General features: G+C 37.5%; 1 long non-coding RNA gene across 2 annotated transcripts in view; it reads right to left on the bottom strand.

The window, feature by feature from the left end:
• The window catches only part of LOC108445457, a 23,588-nt gene extending 7,661 nt beyond the window's left edge, over nucleotides 1–15,927 (bottom strand). The window contains exon 1 of one of the 2 annotated variants that reach the window (XR_001860322.1): nucleotides 15,777–15,927. This is a non-coding gene — a long non-coding RNA (uncharacterized LOC108445457). The other variant, XR_001860323.1, reaches the window with a different exon arrangement.
• Nucleotides 15,928–22,723: the final 6,796 nt, after the last annotated feature.

Below are 22,723 nucleotides of genomic sequence, written 5' to 3' on the forward strand. Positions count from 1 at the left end.
GGGAAAGCAAAACACAGAAGGAATGCAGAAACTGCTGAAGAAGTTATAACAGCTGATATCACAGAAGTAAATGGAAACAGCCAAAGGAGAAGATAGTACCACTGATATTTGTTGATATAGACAGTTAGCAAAAGACCTACCAATACCAGGATTTTTACGTAGAAAACCCATCAAAGCTTTTACTACATTCAGATGTAATGAAGTTGACAAACAGAATTATGTAGGCATGTATTATTCAGTAGTTATTCATTAGGTTCTGTCACACTTGTGAAAAAGCAGATAGTCCACAGGTAATTGGATTTGCCATGAACCTGCTTCTGCATTAATGTTAGACATTTCCTGCACAGTTTTCAAGAACTGCTTCTTAAAATTCTACTCTAACTGAATTCAGTAGAGAAACTCACATCAATTTTAATGTAGGCTTTCACATTTTTTCTTATAATTAGGATATAAAAAATGTCTTTTTCCAGTTCATCTTCTGGAATACATTTATTTTTAAAACGTGTTTTTGGAAGACTATTTTAAACACATGGGCAGCTTTTTATCTTGCTGGGTTATTACCACAGAATTAGCAATAGCAAAACCATCTATTGCGTATTCAGTGCAGCACAGAGTTTTGCTGAGCCCTAAGGGAATATAATCCAGCAAGGAAGGAAAAATATTCCTCTCTTCTTTTTCCACAGGGTTGTTTTCATTTCCTCCTGCCTTCCACTGGAAGACTTCAGACCTTCCCAAGAGAGGCCAGCTTCAGAGTCTGAAAGCCAAATGACCTAGAACAGTGAGACCTCTGGCATTATTCTTGCTTTTTATATCTATTCTCCATGCAAAAGCTGTATAAAGAAATGAAGGAGAAATATTTGTTAATTATTCAACTTAATTGCAGGCAGAAGCTACACTGTGAGATTGTATTTATTTTGCTGTACATGAAGACTTGTACAAATGAACCAAAATTAATGCAGGTAGACAGGAAACAAAGGCAACTAGCAGGTCAAAAGTACAGTAGACTTGCCATGCCTGTCTGCATAGCTTGTCCTCAGCACAGAAGAGAGGGGACTGTGCATCAGTGGTAAGAAATGAGAGGAAGCAGCCAGCCTTTGAGTATGATTATAAAATAGCCCATCTAAATGTTAAAACTAAGCTTTCGAGTGTTTCAAGTAAATATTTAGAATAGTCCTCTTTTTCCTCTCTGATCTTTTGAATTTCTAGGGTACTATGTAACCTTATTTTTCTTCTACATCCCTATCTCGTGAAAGGTCACATTAACAGTATAGGATTAATTGAATAGTACATTTAATCAAATTATCACAAGATACTTTTACATATGCTGTTATTATAATTTCAGAATGTGAAATGCCATGGTCAGGGACAAAAATGCAAATGGTCTATGAGAGCAAAGACTTAAGATGTGGTGTTCTGGGATTACAATTCCGTTAATATTTTTTTCATAGAAAACAATTCTTGCACAGCTTCTGCTTTCAGAGCTTGCCACAGAGAACAGGATTTATCTTACGTAATTTTCACTATTTAAAAATTAACTTATAGCTAAAGTCACTGTCCTAAGTCCTTAAGAGTTTCTTACCCTTAAAGGATTGATTTAATCTCAAGGCAGGAGCCATAAATCACTAGTTCCAGAAGCAAAGTCATCCTACTCTTTTCTCCAGTGACTACATAGATGGGACACCCAGATGTGTAGTTCAGAACACCCAGCTTCTGGACACCCAAAGTGAGATGAAACAAACCCCTTTATTTAAGTACATAAATCCAGTTAAATGACATAAAAATGCCTCTCTGACTTATTTGATACTATGCCTCATGTCAGCAGACATTAAAGGATGTAACAGGGCATGTGATTCACTCTGGCTGTTTACCCTTGCAGGAGATAATGGACTAGTTTGGTTTTTAAGGGCTGAGACTTCAATAAATTCTGGGAGAAGGACTATGGATAAAATTTTGAAAAGCATCTAAATTATTCTGAAATCTGGCCACAACAAGGCATATTTATTTCTAGTGTCCAGTAAATTTTATTTCTAGTGTCCAGTGTCTAGCTTGCTTGTTGTTTCCCACAGAAGAAACTATCACGATGAGTGAGAAGTTTCAGAGCTTGTATATGTACAGCTGCAAGAAAGAGATATGTAGTTTAGAAACAATCATCTCCCCTGTGGCTGTGGTTTTTCAAACTGATAAGAGCAAAAGTTATATAGCAAAAGGCTAAAGGTATTCCATCTCCATACAGGACAAGATATATTCCAGTTCTAAAAGTCTTTGTCCTTCTTTAAACTAGGTATGGCTGCTGCTAATGATCAGAAGTTTTTTCCTGTAAAGTGCTTTAAAGTTTATCTGTTTCTCAAGCCTCATTTTTGGGGAAGAAAAGCATAGATAGACTTCAAGAAGGCAGATTAGAGGCATTTCTGACAAGCCAAGGCAGCTGCTCATAGTTGCATTACCACAAACCAGCATTTCCCATTTTATACTCAAAGACATGAATAATTTACCCAACACACTTTGATATTTCTTTGGACTATCAATTACTACCTGACTGATCTAGATTTCTCTGTACGTAAGAGGGTTTTTTAAAGTATTTTATTACTAAATTTAGCTGCAGAGTTAATTGGGATTTCTCTGGGCTTGTTTTATAGAAGTGGTTTCAGCAGGGAGGAAGCATGCATATGAGAATTCACTCTTGTGCATATCATGAAGAAAAAATGTCTGGATAAAAGAGTTAATAGGACTGAGAAACAGCATGGGCCTTTAGAGCAACAGAATTAGGAAGTTACCAGCACACCATAAAAACTTAGAGAATTTTTATTAATGTTCGCCGTACTTTCAGTGTTCATGGTGTTTTTAATGAGCAATTAAGAGCCATCAAACCATTCATAAACTGCAATTATAAGATATAAAAATCCAACCAAAATATAGTAATTGCTTATGTTTATGAAAATATTTCTGAATTCTTTAAGATATCTTGAACTGATAACCAGTCAACAAACCTTCTTTTTACAGAGATTTTTGGCAAAGACATTTAATATTAAAATTGCTACTGTTTTTAAGCATCTAACAAATGGATTGAAAGAGAGAAATGCTGACAAGCAAAATTTTAGTAATCATTTTGCCTCTAGTTATGCTAAATCATACCTTCTGGGCCATAAAACCACTCTGTAAGTCTCTCTAATCAAGGGTTAGCTGGCCCACAAACACAGGAAACAACATTGTGTAAGGCTGGGAAGTTATATGGGTAAGGAATCCATAAACTGTTACCTAGAGCACATACAAGGACTGAGAATGTTGGCAAAGTGACAAACTACACAATTTGACTATTCCTGAAATATTACACATAAAGCACACAAAGTAGGTGCATTTTCTGCATTCTCTAAATTACAAGAGTATTAAATCTACCAGAAAATTATTCAGCGTTGGTTTCTGTCCCAAAACTATGTATGGATGTATAATTCAAAGTAAAGTGTTTTACAAATACAGTAATATGTATCTTTATAATATAGCTCATGAGATATATATAGATATCAACATATGATTTTCTCTTCTAGGGAGAAAGATAGGTAGGTAGATAGATAGATAGATGGATAGATAGATAGAAAGACAGATAGATACATAGATAGATAGATAGATATTGCACATAAACCTCTCCATAATTATTGAAAATGTGCACTAACTCCTTTTTCACAAATATTTTGGACTCCATGCAGGAAAGCAGCTGAGGTTCCTAACATCAGGGTAAGTCTTAGGTAAGCCATTCCAAAATAGCCCCATGGTATGACAGAGTGGACATCCCAATGTTTGCCAGGAGGGCCAGTAGAATCTGGAATTTTTTTCTGACATGTCTCTATCAAATTTATAATAATAAGCAATCCAAAAGAATAAAAGTTCGTGTTACGGACCACAGAATTATGGTCTGGTAGAAACCAAGATCATTGGTAGACCCCATGAGTTTACAAGGTGGACACAAGTTTGATATACAATGCTCTGCTTGAAACTTGATGCAAAGGTGTTTCTTCTAGTCAGAAAGTCTCAGAATTTTCTACATTATGTTAATGAAATTCATCCACAAGGATTTTTATGTGAGTAAAGCACAAAAAATTAAGTATTTTTTAGTGAGCTGTTGGAGGCTGTCATACACAGGAGCACACAGATGGAAACATAGAGAGCAAGCACAAAGTCTGGACATTAGAAGAGGTGAGTGGCTCAGCTGGTCTAAATCAGTCTAACTGACTTTATAGAAGGATTTCAGTTTGGACCAGATGAGATCAGAGCTGTAATATTAAGAAATTTTTTAAAAAGGGGTGAAGAGAAAATGCCACCTTCAGAAATTAAGATAAGGAACCAGCAAACTTTACTCCTATAAGTAATGTTTCCAACAACATTTAGCTTTTGGACTTTGATGAGATTACTCCCTAATCTTTCAATGAGGGGATCAGGACTAGTGAATTTTAGACTAATAATTTCCATGGTGTTTCCTACGGTCAGACTACAGCTATCCAGCTAAATTTGTCCAAAGCTACATAAACGAATGAACTCAGAAAATAAGATCTGTTCTCTGGCTAATGTAAATAAGAGAGGTAAAACCACAGATCACATATGGGGCCAGAAGCATAAGGAAACAATTAAAGATTTAAGAAATACTTTAAGTATGTAAAACACTAATTCTTCCCGGGACTGTCTTCCAAGGACAACTCAAGGAAGCAAGATCTATTTTCAAAATAAATGTTAATTCCTTAACCTGAAGCAGAGAAAAACATTAAAGAAAGAGACAGCCATTGGATTACCACACAAGACTGGTCTTGTCTGCCGGACAAGTCATTGAAATTAATTATTAGTCATGACAAGGATGAAATTTTTAAACAGTAAGTCTTAGGATTCAATTTCTTTACCTTAGACAATTCATTTTGCTGTTTCTTCAAGAAAAGCAATTTAAACCAGTGCCTTAGCTTTTAGCAGTTTATCTTGGTTGTGAGCAGAAATGAATGTACATGAGCAAAACCAAAAAAATCTTACTTCGAAACATCATTCAGAAAAAATCCATTTTTTCCTTTTGTGCACCTAGGGCTTTATTAAGTTCCCAGTCAGACTGAGGAACAGCCCAGGTTACTTTAAAGAATCCTACCCATCAACAGCAGAGAAAGCAGCAGTGGGAAAAGCCACAGGAGAAATGCAGTACCAATGGAAAGTGCTGATGGCACCAGACTAAGCAGGTCATCCAGAGCCTTCCTTTTTCAGGACACCCAGTACAGAAGACTGAGTACATACTTTCTGAGCAAGGACTGGAGCATCCTGAATAAAAGCCTTCCTCACATGGTTCTCAGTCCCTGTTCTTGAACCTGTGCCATCTTGTAAAATAACCTAAGTGATTTTTGGCAGAAGGAAATTCAGATTTCCTCGTTCTCTGAATTTTCTGACATTGAGCATCTTTATGGAAGTCGCTTTTCTGAGACCACAAATGTCTAATTGAAATAAAACAGCCTCCACGAAAGAGTTCTATTCCTTTCAGCCATTGCCTGTCCCTTCCTCTGCAGTTATATACACTGATAGAATTATCACAAGCTCAGTGCATTTGCTTAGAAGATAGAAAAGACTCGAAATTCAGCAAGCAGTAGGAGGAAATGAGTTTGGTTATCTCACATTCGCATGAGTGGCCAAATCACTGAATTACTGAATTAAAGATGGGCAGTGTAGTATCATGACAGTCACTGCATGAGAAACAGGTACATGAGAAAGGCTATCCAATAGTGATGCCCCAGCAAGGCATTTCCCTCACCTTCAGGGGAGTTTTCTCCTACATATAATAGCCAGTTTTCCACTCCAAGTTTACTCCAGTTCCGCTGTTTCCGGTGTTATATCTACCAAAGTAATAATGCTTTGGATTTTCCTTTATATTTTCCTCTAGATTATGGTGTAGATGTACTTGGTGAAGAGATGGCACATCTCTTAGAAAACATAGGTCCATGCTTTTGCTAAGTAGAAGATGGCCAAATGGTTATTGTTTCAAAGAAAGCAAAGGCAGATCCACTGTTGTCAGAAAGCCCAGTTTTGAGGCTAATTAGTTCATGTACCGCATCATGTTTATTGAGATACATTCCTACTGGAACCCAAGCTGGTTACTAACGACTGAGCAAGGTGTGGCACCACGCCACAGAATCATACCAACTAGTTACGTGATAGTTTCAGCTTTCTAAAGCTGTGTTTTCAAGACTGTGCTATTTGAGGCTATTTTTATCAAATTCATCATCTTTTGAGCAAGTCCCCAAAGCAAAAGTTTGATCCTGTCATTGCAATACTGGACTACGTGGCATGGCTAAAAAATTTAACTCCTGCATCATAAGGAATCACCTTCAATCAGAATAAGCAACAGTGCATCCTATCATAAGATCACTGTAAAAATCAAATATGAAACTACTTCTCAGGACATAACTGTTTCAGAGAAATGCTGAATTTTCAAATTCACCCCTTACAGAAGACAAAGGGTTCAATTTTTAAGATGTACAGTTCTACTTACATAGAAATCAGCCTTAAAAATCTATACTGCACAGATGTATATCATGTTATGGAGCAATTTTAGAGTTAAAGGAGACCATGCAGATTATCAAGTCTAATCTCCAGCAGGTTTTTTTGGAAAAAACGTTTTTTTAATAAAGGCATACTTTGAACAACCTAAAGAAATTCAACTTTTGTTTCACACAGTGATATTAAAATCCAGGAATAAAGCTAAGAAAATTCATGCTTAAGAGTTTATAATTACAGCTTGTGGTTCATAGTAGACCAGAACGATGACTATCATGTAAACTTTTTATATTTTTCCTAATTAAAATGGGTCTATCTTTCTCATAACTCTCTGCTGGTGGTCTGGTAATGTGACCACAAACTCCTTTTATCCTCTTACCTCATTGCTGTGAGTGCCAAACAAAACTTGTTTGTAGGTCTTCTGGAATACATATTACATTTACTGCTGGACTACACAGTTTTTTTAGTGATTAAACTGATCTCACAAAGCTCACTAAACCTGGCTTTGCAGACAGAGGGAAAGTGAGCAGATGGCATGTAGCACAAAATTAGAACGGCATGCAGGAGCCCAAAGAAAACTATGTAAATCAGGAATGGGGGTAAGGCTAATGTTAGAAATGGAGAGAATATTCAGAACAGCAGCTTGGAGGAAGAGTAATCCTAGAAGGCACAGAGCTAGCTGAAGGTGATGGAGAAGCAAGAGAAGCAATTACCCCTTGCTTTGAAGGATGTGTATGAAGAAGATGAGTCAGACACAAACCACCTCCATCTCACTAGGCATGTAAAAGGTGCAATTTAAAAAGAAGAAATAGAGAGCGATTTGTAAGAAGGGAAGAGAAAAGCTGAAGTCTAAAGACAGTTAGCTGTGACAGAATATAAAAAGCCGGTTTCAGCTTACTGTATGCAATACAGTATATAAAAAACTATAATATAATATTGCCAATGTAACAGAAGATAGTTCCCTCCCCATTTGGGGAGGATTTTTTTTACTTCTATTTTTTTTAAAAGTCACAGAAGTTTTGAAAACATGCAAATTTCAAAAAGGAAAGACACAATTAACATGTTAATGATTATTACTATAATAACTATTAAGAATATAAGTGCAACATTAAATAAAAACTGGGAGCATCAAATGCAAACATACTTCCAGTAAAAAATTTAATTACTTTGACACAGAAGCAATGATTTCAAACGTAAGATAACTGCATGAAGATGAAACACTACATTTCTATGTTTTAATAGCTATTTGTTGACTGAAATGTTGACTGTTTCTGGAGTTTATAGTAACAGGATCAGATACTACAGAAGAGCTCTTTAAGGAGATCATCACCAAGAAATATTTAGATTCAGTGCGTGAGATTACGGTCAGGTTATTTCTGACATCCAGATCCAAGACACTGGGGGTTTGCTTTCCAAGGTTCTCTTTGCAGCTGTAAAATGTCTCTATTAAAAATAGTAACATGATGGACATTCCTTTTCCTGCACTTCCACCAGGGACAGAAACATTTACATCCAGACCATGCAATGCCATCTAGCTAAGTAGGTCCATAACAGTTTTGGTTTGTTCAGTGGCTTGTTCTCAATACCATTGACAATTCCAAGTGATTTTGGAGTTCTAATTTGAAGCAGAATACCCTGCTATAAAAAAAAAATTAAATGGGGAAATAAAAATAAACTAAAAAATAAAAATGCAGTAAATTTAGTCAGGGAAATAAAGTAAATAACATAGGACAAGAACTACACTTAAGTTGTTATGTTTTAAAAATCTCTACAAAATGCTAGTGATAAGATAGTGATACTGACAAGGATTTATACACAGATATCTCATTTTTAAAAATACTGTTTGTATCTTGCTAAATTTCACCTCACATTTAGAGCTCTGAAAGGGGAAAGAAAGTTTTCTCACAGGAGAAGCAAATGAATTCTAAGGTCTGAACGTCTCTGCCACCTTATATTTTCTCAGATGCCTCTTGTTTGGTAAGGTCTCAACAAAATGCTCTCTAACGTATATTGTAGCATTTACAACCAAGCTTGGTATCTCTGTGCCTTAAAAATTTGGTGCTTCTGTTTTTGCATTGGAACGTGGGAAATGGAGATTTAATTAGTTCTGTTTGCAGAAAACTTCAATGACAAAAATACAGACAAAGATATTTTTAAACTTCTGCTACTACTGAAGCAAAGCATAACAGCAAAATGTGTGGTACTTTATGGGTCCGACCTCCTCAAGGGCTGCCCTGCTGTTTCCTGGAGCTGCAGTTCCAGGTTCTCAGCCACTCCCAAAAACAGATCTATTTTTTATGCCTTGAATAGAGAATCTTCCAAGTCAAAACCTTATCTCAGCTCTCTGTGACCTAATTTCCTTTACTGCTTTGTGTTGTCACCACTCAAGAAACAGCTTCTAGCTTTTGTGCTTAATAACCACTTAAATCTAATTTGGCTTCCACAGAGGGCTTACACTCTGTGCTGACACTCTGGGCTCAGTTACTTCATGGACATATTAAGAGCACAAATCTTAAACTCTTGAATTTCTAAACAAAACCACTCTCAGAGGAATTTTTAAGATGTTCACAGCCTTAGCAGTTTGGGAAGGATGGACCTCCCATCAGCTTCCCTCAAGTCTGAATCTCTCTCTGGCTTGGACACATGGGGGCCAGCTGGCTGTCCTTGACAACAACAGTTAGTTTTGCATCCACTTTCTATAATATTGTGTTAGATATTTGTCTGAAGGACCTCTTGGCATCTGCAAGTAAACATCACATTCAGGAAGGCCTGTGTGTACACAGTCATTTATAGAGGAGCAGGATGCTTCTGAATAAAATGCTAAATTTAGATTGAAAACTCTCATTCACCAAAAAAAACCCCTATTTGAGTTAAACTTTTTTCTTTTCTCACCCTATAATTTTTAGGTGAAAATTTTTGTAATTTTTTTTCCTTTTGATTTCACCAAACCTATATGATTTTGTCCTTGAGCATACTAATATTTTTTTTTTAATCCAGAACAAGGAGAAGGAATGCAACAAATAGATATTTATTCAAATAATTTTTTTTCTCAGCCAAGATGTATCTGTGATTAAGTACTTTCAACTTTTCTATTCAATACTAGAGTGTGCAGTGTTCTTTTAACTAACTTTGGTATAACTTTGGTTGAACTTTGGAAACAAAAACTTGCTTGCTAAACAGCTCAATCTAATGCCAGACTATAAAAAAATAAGTCATTAAATGTACTAGAAGATAAGCATAGCTAACAAAGCAAAAATATTACTTTCTTTCAAGTGAGCTTGTGTTTTCATTTCTCTATTGCACTGAAAATTTGTATTCTTTTACAAAAAGCTTTCTGTTTGATGTACAACTGTAGCTAGATATTATTATATTACGTGGTTATATTATTATAATTAGATATAATAGAGAATGTAAGCATAAGTGAGGACAGATCTCATGAGGAGAAAGAGATTTTGGAACAACAGGGAGAGGATGGGACCAGGCTAAGTGGAAAGAACCTCTTTTACAGAGAGAGCACTCTTTGGAAGCACACTGTTCTGTCAGGAACTTTCATGTTTCAAGTCACTGGTTTTAAAATCCTGAAAACTGTGAGTATATGGCATGCCATTGACAATATTAAAATTTTAGCTTCTACTGTTAGGATGCAGCACCACATAAAGAATGCCAGTAGTGAGTTCAAGAAGATATGTGTGTTGAAAAGCAGAAGAGAAAGAGCATGGAAAACATCAGCCCTAAAGCTGTAATGGAGGAAGAACTGTGAGCAACCACTATGACCAGGTTGTGTTAATGCTACTGTACAATATTCTCCTCTTGCTGGACACAGCAAATCCTAATTACCAACACAAAGTTCCTTCTCTGAGGTCCCTACACAAGCAAGCAAAGCAGAATAAGTAGAGGTGTTTGCCAGACCTGTAAACAGAAGTCCTAGAAAGGTAGTCCTAGAGCCTAGAGGCTAGTCCTGAGAGGTTTCTGAGAGAAGGTTTTTTTCATCCCACTGCAGGTATCACAAGAAATTTTTGTATGTATCATAAAGCAAGATTCTATCAAGTCTGATTCTAAGTAAAGAAACCATAGTAAAAATTAAAAATAATATTCCTCTTTCATATGGCTTCTTTTTACAGACAACTTGTTAAAAAAATATATATACGCAGTAAAATCTCTCAGCAGCTGATGTGGCATTTCAGTTCTGAACGGTCAAGCCATCTGTATACTAATGACTTAGGCAGTAGCTTTAACTTCATTAGGCAAAAAATAATTTAGGTTTGGTGTCACTGATAGCTGAGAGTAATTCTAGAGAAAGTAAATAGACAAGCTGTTCTTCAACAAATGTATTTTTGTGGTGGAAAGGGTAGAATTAAGCTGATTAAGATGACATGAAAAATACACTGATTTTTTTGGCTAGGGCAAAACCTTTGCCACCCTGACTATTCTTAGTTTAAATGTTCTGAATATTGTAAATAGTGACACTGCATCTTCTGTAACAGTATTTTTTGGAGAAAAACTGTGGGTTTATTGGGAAGTGAATAGGGGAGATGATGCCTAAGTTTGCTTACAAGGCAGAGACATAGAGGCATTGGGATTGTGTTGTGCCAGAGCAGTGTGGAGGGAAGGGTAGCATGTTCTCCTGTACAAGCACTCTCTGTTATTGCCTGCTGTGGTCATAGCCTGTTCAAATCTATTTGCCTCTGACATCAGAGCAGTGGAGCCAGGAGTGCTCTGGACCTGGCTTTGTGGTGTGATGGGCCAGCAAGAACTCCTTTGCCCTTGCCTTTCCATTCCTTGTACAAATAGCTTAGAAATAATCTCATTTCTTCCATGTTTTGTTCCCTTCCTCATCCTAATCAACGAATATAATAAAGATCTGCTTTGTGTTCTCAGAGATGATGAACATAATCTCATAACATGATCTCACTCAAGAAACTATTCACTTTCCCCCTTACGCCTCAAGAGTCCATATAAAATCTGATTAAAAACAATTCAATTTATTAAATCTAAAATATAAAAATATAAAGGAAAAAATAGTCTTGAACACAGTTATCTTAATGCTAGTATGGTATAATTAAATATATTACAAAATTTCCCAGGTTTTGTTTCTGGTTTTGATTCCAGTCCTTGAGAGATGCTGCACTGTTTAGTTTGGGACGCCAGACTTTTAGAAAGGCCATTGTATAAAGGGGAGCTTTCTTTCTGCTTTCATTTCTGTGATAGGAATTTAACTCTTGAAGCAGAAAGGCTCGCTGTAAGGCAGGCATTGCCATACAGGATAATATTCCTGACCAAAAAAAGTATTCCCTCTATCTGGTTTCACCACCTCTATCTAAGTCCTAGCCTGTATGTATGGCTGAAAGACCCATGCTCTGCCTTTTGCAGTGCTAGGATGTAACTTCAGGCCCTTTATAATCTGACACTGCTCAGGAAGGAGGGACTAATATAAAGTTTAATTGCTGGAAAAGCCTATAGTAAATATTTGCAGTGTTCTTTAACTCCCTTCCCACAGCTTTGTACAACACACAAAACCTTGGCAACCTCAAGTTTCAAACCAGAATACAAAGGCACTGTTGCTGAGATAAGTTAAATGTTACGTGTACCTAATGTAGTGTCACCAGGGTGAAATTCTCTGGTTTAGAGAGAGATGGCAAATTTTCAACTTACTCCCCTGTTACCAGAATCAGAAATTGCTATCCCAGTGGCTCTGAGGGAGGAAGAGTCCAGCTGTCCTGACTTGATTCTCTATTATCTTGAGATCCGGCAAAACTGTTTTCCTCAAGACTTCATATGAGATGCTTCAGTCTTTGAAGAAACTATTCCAGCACCTATTAGAGTCAAACACAGACATGTTTTTTGGCAGCTAGATGGAGAAGCAACACATGTGTTAGGAGCATATGGCCTTGACGGTTCATATTTAGCCATCTTTACTTCCCAGAAATATGAGATTAACTCTGAATTGGTAGAGCGGTGAGTTGTTCTCTTTCCTTTTTTTATTTTGCCAGACCAGGAGATATCCATGTTCTTTACTGTCTGGAGGTATTTGTAGTTACACTTAGAAGCCCCAAATAACACAGGAGTCTCACTCTAGATCAAGACATATAATTAGATGTTGAAAAGGATATTTACATCATAGTCAAGGCTTGCAATGCTCTGTCTACAGTCTCAAAATGTCTGTATGTATGTTGCCATACTGAACCTAATGAGGCAGCTTAGCTAGGCAATGTTATGGACATAAATATGAGCATGACTCACCCTTCTGTCAGAGAAGTAGGTGAGGAAGAACGTCCTGCATAAATAAGCCAAAAGGCTTAAGAGTCAGAGCCTATCCTCCAGGCCCTCCTTCTCTTTGAAATCTGTCATCATTAATTACAGTGGAGCACTTGGAGCTCTGTTTGAACGGGTGCAGTCCCTGACAGGAAGGGGGGTGGCTGATACCTGGCAGGGCAAAACGGGAATGTTGCAATATGTCAGTCATCAGGAAAGAGCTGGTGAGTGGAAGGGAGAAGAGGCAGCATGAAGACTTTTTATGCTGTGTGTTTTGGACACGCACATGGCTCTTTCAGTACATCAGTTAAAGTTATGCTCAGATTGGAATCTCACCTTTATAATCTCCAATACTTTTTAGGCTGAAGCTTTCCTGAATGCATTTCATTTAATAAATCCCACAGTAAATATTAATTTCTTATTGTATTTTCTTAAGCCTTCTTAAATACAAGGAATTTGATTGAAAATGCTTACAAAAAGAGTTTTAAATCACACCTGCACAAAATCTTCATTTGTTCATCAAATATCTTATGCCTTACTAAAAAGGTAAAAAGCATATCATCTTGAATTTTTCAGGGGAAGATGTTAAGTGATTGTTAAACAGTCTTTTTATGGACCCTTAATTTTCCTTTAAAACACCCACTTTATATACACTGTACAGGAGGAGGAGATTCCTGTTATGTTTGTACTGAGCAGATTCTCATTTTGTGGATGTTTCCATGGACGCAATGAAGAAAAGAAAGCTGTGGTGATTTATTAAATGTTTTCTGGGTATGAAGTTCTCTTGCCACTCCCTTCCTCTCCTTCCTATGGCCAGGCAAAGGTCAGAAGGAAATCAGGCATGTAGAGGAAGAAGGAACTGTGGCAGTATCAGCTGGATTCCCAAACAAAGGCAGAAACACTACTTAAAAGCCCAAAACAAAGTCAACTCCCCCTCAGATATGCTTCCTCAGCACCCTCCATGCTAAGAGCATGAGGAGTGTTATCCACCCATGGTTTGCAGGGCAGAAAGGGCACATATTTCACTAAGAAGTTTATTCACGTCCAAGGAAACAACTACTAAAAGTAAAACACCATTTTCCCACTGACACCAGGAGAGTGCGTCATTCCCACACCCAGGTTGCCCACGTACTTACTCATACACATACACATTCATGTCTGTCCTGTGATGTTATTAGATAATAGAAGGATGAAAAAAACAGAGAGCCAGACAAATCCCAGTCTAGCAAAGCAGCAAGTGTTTAACACTCAAGTGATTAAGCCATCAAAATAAAACAGGTGATATGAACAGCCTCCTGCAAGGCACAAGGAAAAGGTTTTGGTGAAAACTATTAATTTCAATCAAAACCCATGTAATTCTTGGGATAAAAACAAACATGAGAGAGTGATCCTACAGCTGAGATATGGGAAATTAAAAAATGAAAAGATATCCTGTAAGTAATCTTCCCTTTTGCCATGTGGCAGCTCGGGAGAGAGCACAGCACGTTGCTTTCCCACACTAGCGAGTAGTGCCTCACACATTTGCTGAACTGGAAGGTCACACAGCACTGCCAGAGAGGCAGCAATCTGTGCTGAGGTGTGCAAGCTTTCAGGGATGGACAGTTTCCATACATCCCATCAGTGACTTTGGGGAGCTGAGGCTGATGCATTCTCATTTTGATAGGATGCATGGCAGCATTCCTTCTCTAGCTGATAAGCTGCACATACCAACATGCTTGGAAGCTCTCCTGAGCTGTCAGTTTGAAGAAAAATGGAAAGTTCATCAATGGTCCAAAAATGCTTTTTGTGGGCCATTGTTGTTTATTTGGGCTGTTCACTCCAGGAGTTATTTTGGAATGTGCTTGCAAAGGGGTTTGAGGTTTTTCAGATGAAAAATGCTGTTTTATATTTATGTTTAAAGTACACTTCTGAGGAAGAAAGAGTAGGATCCTTTGTTTCATACATTTATCCAAGATGCACTTTACTGTTAAATTTTTAGTTTCTTATCCTGCTCTCCTATATCTTTTTGTTTAAGTTTTTGACCTAAAACATATGGAATGGGCCACTGAAGGAGTCTATTTGTCCTTTTCCTACATTTTTCCTACCTTTTCCTACCTCACCTTCTGCTGCTCTTGTGCCCCCTGCCAAATAAATAAAAATGGAAGTTATTTTGTCTTGAGTAAGGGTCCTGGTGACAGGATAATATGATAAAGCCCCAGCCACATACAGAATTGGTTTGGATCAAAAGACTGGAAAACGGCGAAATCAAGATTCCTAATAATTTTTTTAGGTAAAGTAAGTTATTTTAAATACCATGAAAATGTTTGTAACATTTAAAATTATAATGCCATTTACCCAAGAGGTTATACATCCCACTTCTCCAGCAGTAAGGGACCTGTTTAACCCGTGGGCTGCAGTGTTAATTGCAGTTCTCTTAGTAAGTAGTAAGGGAGTCAGTAGACTGTGATTCAATACAAATGTGTGATATTGTGTATCTACAATAAATAAAAGCCTTCTTAACCACTCTACAGCTTCTGATTCCCTGTGAAATAATTTTATCCATAAATAAATTTCATTTACCAGTGGAAACAAGAATTCAAATCTAAAACTCATGAGTTAATATATCTAAGTACTGTAAGTAAAAACATCATAACAGATTTTAGGCTACCAGAACAATGAAAATAGTCTTAAGAATCACTGTTAAGTAATTCCAGGAGATTTATGATGAAATCATATCTCTACCGAATGCTTCACATTTCTACTTAAAAGATTAAAACTGAGAAAATGTGAGGGTTAAATCTGCTATACTACAGCTTCTGTAGCATTTCTGGTGCTGTGAAGAAGCAAAATCCCAGACAAAGAAGAAGGAGCACAATACCTCTGTTTTGTCCACTTGACAGACCCAGTATAGAAGGCCTGCACTAATGATGCTTACAGTAGATCCAATGTGTGGGGAGATTCCTCTGCTTCAATGTCTTCTGGAGAAAACACAGAGAAGCAAAATTTAGCAGAGCCCTGAATAAGGTTGTACTTACCTATACGATGGGCAAAAAAAGGTAGACTAAGAAGTAGACAAGAATATTCTTTCCTTCTAAATCCTCCTCCACTTTTAGGCAGAAAATGGTTTGGCCAGAGCAGAGTGTCAGGGTCAGTGTACGCTTTTATTTTGACACAAAACATCATGGCCCATTTAAACTTAGGGGAAAGATACTGCATTCAGATGGATTTTAGCACAGACCACAGAGAGGCTATTCTGTACTTTAAATTAACAAGGACATGCATTCCAAATCATGCTCTGAACGGGATCTGGCTTTGGTGGGGAGGAGAGGTTTGTTGCTCCCACAACGAGGACTTATGAAACATTTTAATAAACAATAAAGCTTTGTCTGAAGAGAAAGCTTTGACATCCAGTGTGCAGAACTCAGATATATGCACAATAGATTCAAACTGAACCACTGTTGTATTCAGAGAAACCATGGCAGACTAGTGGATGAAATCCTTACTTGCACAATTGTGCACTTATTGAAGTGGCCTTTCCCAAAGTACTTTCACAGGGGATTTAACTCCATGCCAGTCATGTTTTTGCCTGTCTTCTATCCTGACGTGAGCATTTTTCACTCTCTGAGTAACAAGGGATCTTGTGTGGGAAAATGTTTTCCCTTTATTCCTTACAAAGAAAAGTCCTTTCACTCTGAAAAATTGTGTTGTTAATTGCATTAATCCCATGTTCTATGTGTATGCTTATTCCAAGGAATACTCTCAAAATTTTGTGGACCATAGCTTTTCTTTGTTCAGGTTACTGCAAAGCTACCTAGGAAAACATTTAAGATCATAAAACCTATGACTTTTGTTTCTAGTTCTTTTAACACAGGAGAAATCAATTTACGCAACCATAGTTTTACCAGACCGCTGCACAGTTCTAGGCTTTGAATAGCCACATCTGTGGCCATGTATGAGACACATCAGGCTCAAAAAGGCTGCAATGCAGAATCAGAGATTTGGGTACAACAGCATGGGCCTTTGCTTAATGATTCCCATGTGTGAATGTACTACACACTGCTGTCTTAGCACTCCTAGAAAAGAAAGAATTTAGAAGTTCTGTTTTGTATACTTACATGGAGATTGAAGAACATGGAGACTCTCTAACAGTTTGATTCCAGATTGCATTACTCACTAATGGCAACATTTTCATCTTGTTTTCCAAACTATCTCATTGTTTACTTCAAATGAAGTTGCAGGCAAAATTTCCATTGACTTCAGAGGAAGTCGGATGGCGCCAGTGAGGTTCTCATAGCTTTAGAAAGCTATCCAAATTTGTCACTAACTTCAAGAATTTGGTCTGAAAAGTCCTTTTATATGTGGGCTAATTACTGTGGGAATAAATACAGCCACTGTATGTACTGAGATATTTTAGCTTCTCTTCATACTGTAATTATATGAATTATCTTACATCACTAATTAAGTTCAAATGTTCTTTTCTCAACCCCGTCATTAATAAACTGTAAAAAAACTCTCCAGAACAAAACCAAATTAAAAATCCACTGTACAGAACACTTACTAGAATGTAATCTGGTTGGGTTTTTTAACTGCTGGCTTTCAGATGCAGCCTCAGGGACTCCATTTGGGTGGTCAAGTAATTCTGTCTGATGAGTAATAAACAAATAATTCTACACCCAATTCTGTTTTATTCTCACTGAGTGGTAGCTCCTTATGCAAGTAGTTCCACTTCAGTATTTAGGCATGCAGTTAATCCCAGCTATTTATACAGCTAAACACCACTCCCTGAAACAAGGGATACAGTATTATGTGTAAAAAAGCAGATAATTGCCCAATAAAATGCAAAAAATCATATGTTGAAAATATAGACATTATATTCAGGACTCAGACATCAAACTAATTATAATTTTCAGTTAAAGCTTCTCAACACCATATATTTTTTTTCCCAAATTTGAGATGAGCGTTCATGAGATTCACATACCTGTTTTTGAGTAACAGTGATTTTTTTAATAGGTGGAATGTCCCTGCTGTCTTGATCTTTCACACAGACAGTACTAATGTTAACAAGAGCTATTTTGGTGCTAAGAATATTTCCCTGAATGTGAAGCGTTGTTTCATATTATCTTTGAATAGCAGCTGTCAGGTTTTGCAGTTTCAAGGGAAGAATTTGTTTATTTGAAAAAAAAAAAAGGAAAAAAAAAAATACATCACTGTACCTTCTGGGCACCCACACCAAAACTCTTGCATGGAAGACCTAGAACTATTTTCTTTATTAGCAGTTTAACTAAAAACAGGCTTTGGCAGCTAATCTTCTAAACATCTAAACTTCATCAATTACTTTGCTGTTGGAACAAAAATATGCCATTCTTTGGAGAACAATATTCAGGAAGTGACATATGTATGCATACATTTTCATGTATACATACTTTGGCAAAGATTTTTTTAGAAAAATATCACTACAGCTCAAGTTCCATAAAAAACAGAGCAGTCCAGTCTACGAGTTTTATCTTTTAGTCTTTAGGGGTGAGATTTTGACCCCTGTACTCAAGCTAACAGTCAGAATTCTCAGTGAGGTTTAGTCAGTGTTGGTGAAAGCTGCAGCAGCCAACAGAGGCCCATGGGTCAAAGCACCATGGAAAATAAATTGCTATCATGTTTTTTACCCTGTAACCTGGCTGTGTTATAACTGCAGGTGGAAAACACTGCCAGCCACACTTTGCATTAATATTTGAGCATCATAAAAGGTGCTACACCTGAGGATTGTTTCCAAATTCTTCTGTATTTCATGGCACAGGCAGGCATATGTTTGCACACAGCTGCATGCCTGTGTGCAGTGATACACAGACTCAAAGGCTCCTTCTGCAAATCTCCTTCTATTTGGAACACCTTTATTATTTTTTTTCAGATTTCAGTTCAGTCAAATCAAAGACAGTTTACTTAAGGAAAAAAGATCCTCACTGACACTTCTGGTAAATTAGAGAACAGCATCTTAACCTCAGATTTCACAAACAGCATAAAGAATCTTGATTCAGGCAACTGCCTGTTTTGCTGAACTTCAGAGACTCCATTCTCTGCCTATTCTAAAGCCCTTTAAAAATTAAATTCAGAAAGGCTCATGCAGCTGTGCCTGGAAGAGTTTTGGCTCTGCACTGTAAGGCTGAGTGCTACAATCTTGTCTTGGTTGCTTCAAATCAAGAAATTCCCAGAATAAATCTCAAAAAACTGCCAGCAAGTACAATTTAAAAACAAAATATAAAAAAGCAATGATATAAAAGGGCATGAAGTGTGTTTTACTGTGCCTTAAGGTAACTTTCCATCCGGAAATTTTTTAATGCTCCTCTATGCCTTAGGATGGCAGCAGCTTATGAAAAATATATTATTCATAATCTTAATAATTCATAACTATAATCATAAAAAGGTCAAAAATGAAGATTAGAAATGACAATTTTACGTCAAATAGGTGAAAGATAATTCGCAGGACATATATGCATTTGAGTAACTGACACCTCTGCAGCAGCTCTAGAGATGCCATACTTGCCACAGAAAATACACATTAAAGAAATAATGAAGAACCTGTAAAAAGAGAAGATAAAGTAAACCAGTGACTCTCCATTGATTCTGGAAAGGCACTGTCTTTCCATAGCATAATTCTACAGAAAAACACCTTCTTTGTCATCTGACAAACTACCTCAATGGAACATGGGAGAGCACAAGTACCAACTTCTGATACCTGCAAAATAAATTCCCTGGTTTGGCATCTAGCCAACAGCACCTTAAACTCTTGTCCTGAGCCTTTGGTAGTTTAGCTTATCCAGTGTGAGTTTTTTTGTATATTTAGTTGAAGCACAGACTGTAAATTATCTTGGGGAGATTTTTGCTCTGAAGTGTGAACTGGGGATAGGTGTGGGGAAAACCTTTCCTTCTTTAGTGCTCCGTTTTCTTGCTGAATTTACTGGGACCAGCAGAAGTTCAGACACAGTGAGAAAAAGCCTCTGTTATTTATTCCACTTAGAGTGTTGCAACTCTGAATCTTGTTGTCAAAGTGCATTAATTCAAATTAACATGATAAATTGTATGTTTCGTGGTTTGGCTCAAAAAAGCCTTGAAAGTCTATTTTGCCTGTGGATTTCTCAGACACTATTACAGTTTGTTTTCTGCAAAGTAGTCTATAAATAGAACAAGAAGAGGATTGTTGGAGATTAAACAGAAGTATATAATACAAAGGACTAAAATGCTCACATTCTCTCTCACCTCCACTAAGGATTTCTTCTTTGTTTTTTCCCCCCCCAAGAAAGCAGCACTCTGGAGCCAGCACCTACAGCCTGTCTGTAAGTGTAGCTGTTGTTTCTTTGAGGACAGAGAACAGAAAGACTTTTTACCCAGATATAAATATAAATCTCAGTAGAAGGCATGGGTTCCAGCTCACTGTGCCACAAGGCTGGTTTTTGCATTTCATTCATTTCTTTGAAATCATCTGAGCAGATGAGACAAGCTATTTGGACATAGCTGTGGCCTGTGATGAATCCCATTTTTTCAGAGCTCTGAAGGTTTCCTCACAGAGCGTGAGAACCAGGCACACCACTCTTCCGTTCATTTCAGATGGTGCTATTTCTTTTAAAGATGCTACTAACACCTTGGCCATCTATTATTCTTCCTAAAGAAAAAGGTATGAGGTGTGAAATTACCTGAATTTTGATGTCCACACCTTATTATACAGTGCTGCTGTCATCTCTGATGGGAGTGGAGCTATCTTAACCACACAGTTCTATAAAAGACAGGCAACTCTGCTTTAATATCAAGATACAGGAACACAAAGGCACAGCTGTACTAAAGAAAAAATGACATACAGTCAAACCAAATCAGCATAGTTAAACAACTGGTACCATACAGCATTTCCATCTTCTGGAAATTCACTTGAAAATTCCTGTGGAAAATAAAACATCTCATGATATGGGTACTAATGGAACAGAATAAATGAGACAGGGAGAGATGCACAGACCCTTGAACAAGCAGCCTAAAAGCCATAATTAGGCACCTAGCAAGCCAGGTGGTATGTCACAAACAGCAAAGGAACAAGATGCAGCATATTACTAAGGACAGTCCTGCTATGTTGCCTGTCCTGGGAAGTGGAAGTGTACAATGTTAAAAGATCCACGTAACTATAAACAAAGCTTCTTAACACAAGGTGTTATCCTTACCTAGAGATGTCCAAAATCAAAGATGAAGAAAGCATTTGTTCAGCCACTCAGATTATCTGTATACTTGAAAAGGAAGAAAGGTCTGCCATCCTTCAAATAAATAAATAAACATAATGATCCACCACCTAAAATTCTGTCAAAATTTTCAGTATTTTATCCAAAAATGTTTCAAAACAGGTGGTGTTACACCTAAAGATACAAAACACGTGTGATTTTATTTCAATGAGACACAGAAATATAATTAAAGACATTAAAATGAAAATAATTTTGGGAATCCGCTTCCAGAAAAACATCAAAGAGCTTATTACTGTATCTTGAGTTAAGTAAGCATGTTGTCACTCTAACAGACTGGTTTTAATTTGTTCAAACCACTCTGTTGGGATGATTTATTTCTGGCAAACACATTTAAGGGAGTCAATTATCTTTTCTGAAAGGCACAACAGGTTTTCGTTGACTCAACCAGGGTGCAGAAGATCAACATATATATTCAATAACTTTGAACAGGCTGTTTAAATTGAGTATTCTAATTAAGCACTTCCAATCCAAATCAGAATCTACCATTTCCAGTTTAAAAAATGCCTTTTAACTTTCTTTTTTTAAGATCTTCTTAGTTCTGAGGGTAATTTATGGGATGAAATTGATGGGATGAAATGCGAGCCTCAGTAACCCCAAAGGACTTCTGCAGTATTCACTGCCCCTTCAGCCACACCAATACAGCCCTTTATGAGAAGGGGGATTTTGCTTTGGTTTTTTTGTGAGGGGGGGTTGTTTTGCTTTGTTCATTTCAGTAATTCAGCTCATTGAGTAGCCCCATATGCTGCTATTCTTGTGCAATGAGGATGAGGTTTCTCAACAGCTTAAACCAACTTTGCCACCAACATCCCTGTCTTTCCCTTGCGATTTCCACCCTGCTGCTGCTGGCACTGACAGTTCCCAGTGGCTCAGAGCTGGTTCAAAGGGCTTAACAGAAGGCTACTAACGATTTCTGTAGCCTGGCACTCTCATGCCAGGAGTAGTACAAGAGAGGTGGGGAGAGACACAGAGAAAAGTGTGCAGAAGGGACCATGGCTGCGCTGACTCAGCTTTTTTTAATTTGTCACAGAAGTTCAACCTGAGGGCATAGTAAATGCCAACATGGAGGATGCAAGGCACCAGGACAGAGGGGGTGACTGGAAACTTCTAAAACCAACCTTTCCAGCAGTGCCAGTGTCTTGAGTAACTTCACAGTAATTGGCATAGATGGAGCCTGTGCTCACAGCATGTCCTGGCACAGCTGGGCCCCCCTCAGTCCCTGTGCTGCTGACTACTGTAGGGGAGGGAGAGGTGGGAAGCAGAGAATCAGCAGATTTAACATAGCTTTCCCTGAAGGAAACATCTACAGGCCATGTTCAGACAGTTTTTAAATTCTTACCCTCTTCCAAGTAAAATGGTTATTAAATACACTGCCTGTTATATCACTTTGCAAGGTGGGTTGCTGCTTGTCTTTTTGCTCTTCCACTCTTTGCATCTTCAGTATTAACAAGATTAATAACTAATAGGTTTTGACAAGCATTAATGGCTAATCCTATTGCTTGGATTCTTTTCTTGGGTGATTTCTCACCAGGATTATTTTTGTGTCTTTTGTGAACAGAACTGCAGACTAGAGTGAATACTTGTAACCCACGTTCCCCAGTAAAGGGTATTCATGTTGAAGGAGAGAAAACACAATCAAGTCTGCAAGGATAATGTCATGTCTGGTCGGTTGAGGAGACCCATGCACTCCCCTTACAGTCATAGCCCTGTTAGAA

Source organism: Corvus brachyrhynchos, unplaced genomic scaffold (assembly GCF_000691975.1).
Source record: "Corvus brachyrhynchos isolate BGI_N302 unplaced genomic scaffold, ASM69197v1 scaffold142, whole genome shotgun sequence".
Lineage (NCBI taxonomy): Eukaryota > Metazoa > Chordata > Aves > Passeriformes > Corvidae > Corvus > Corvus brachyrhynchos.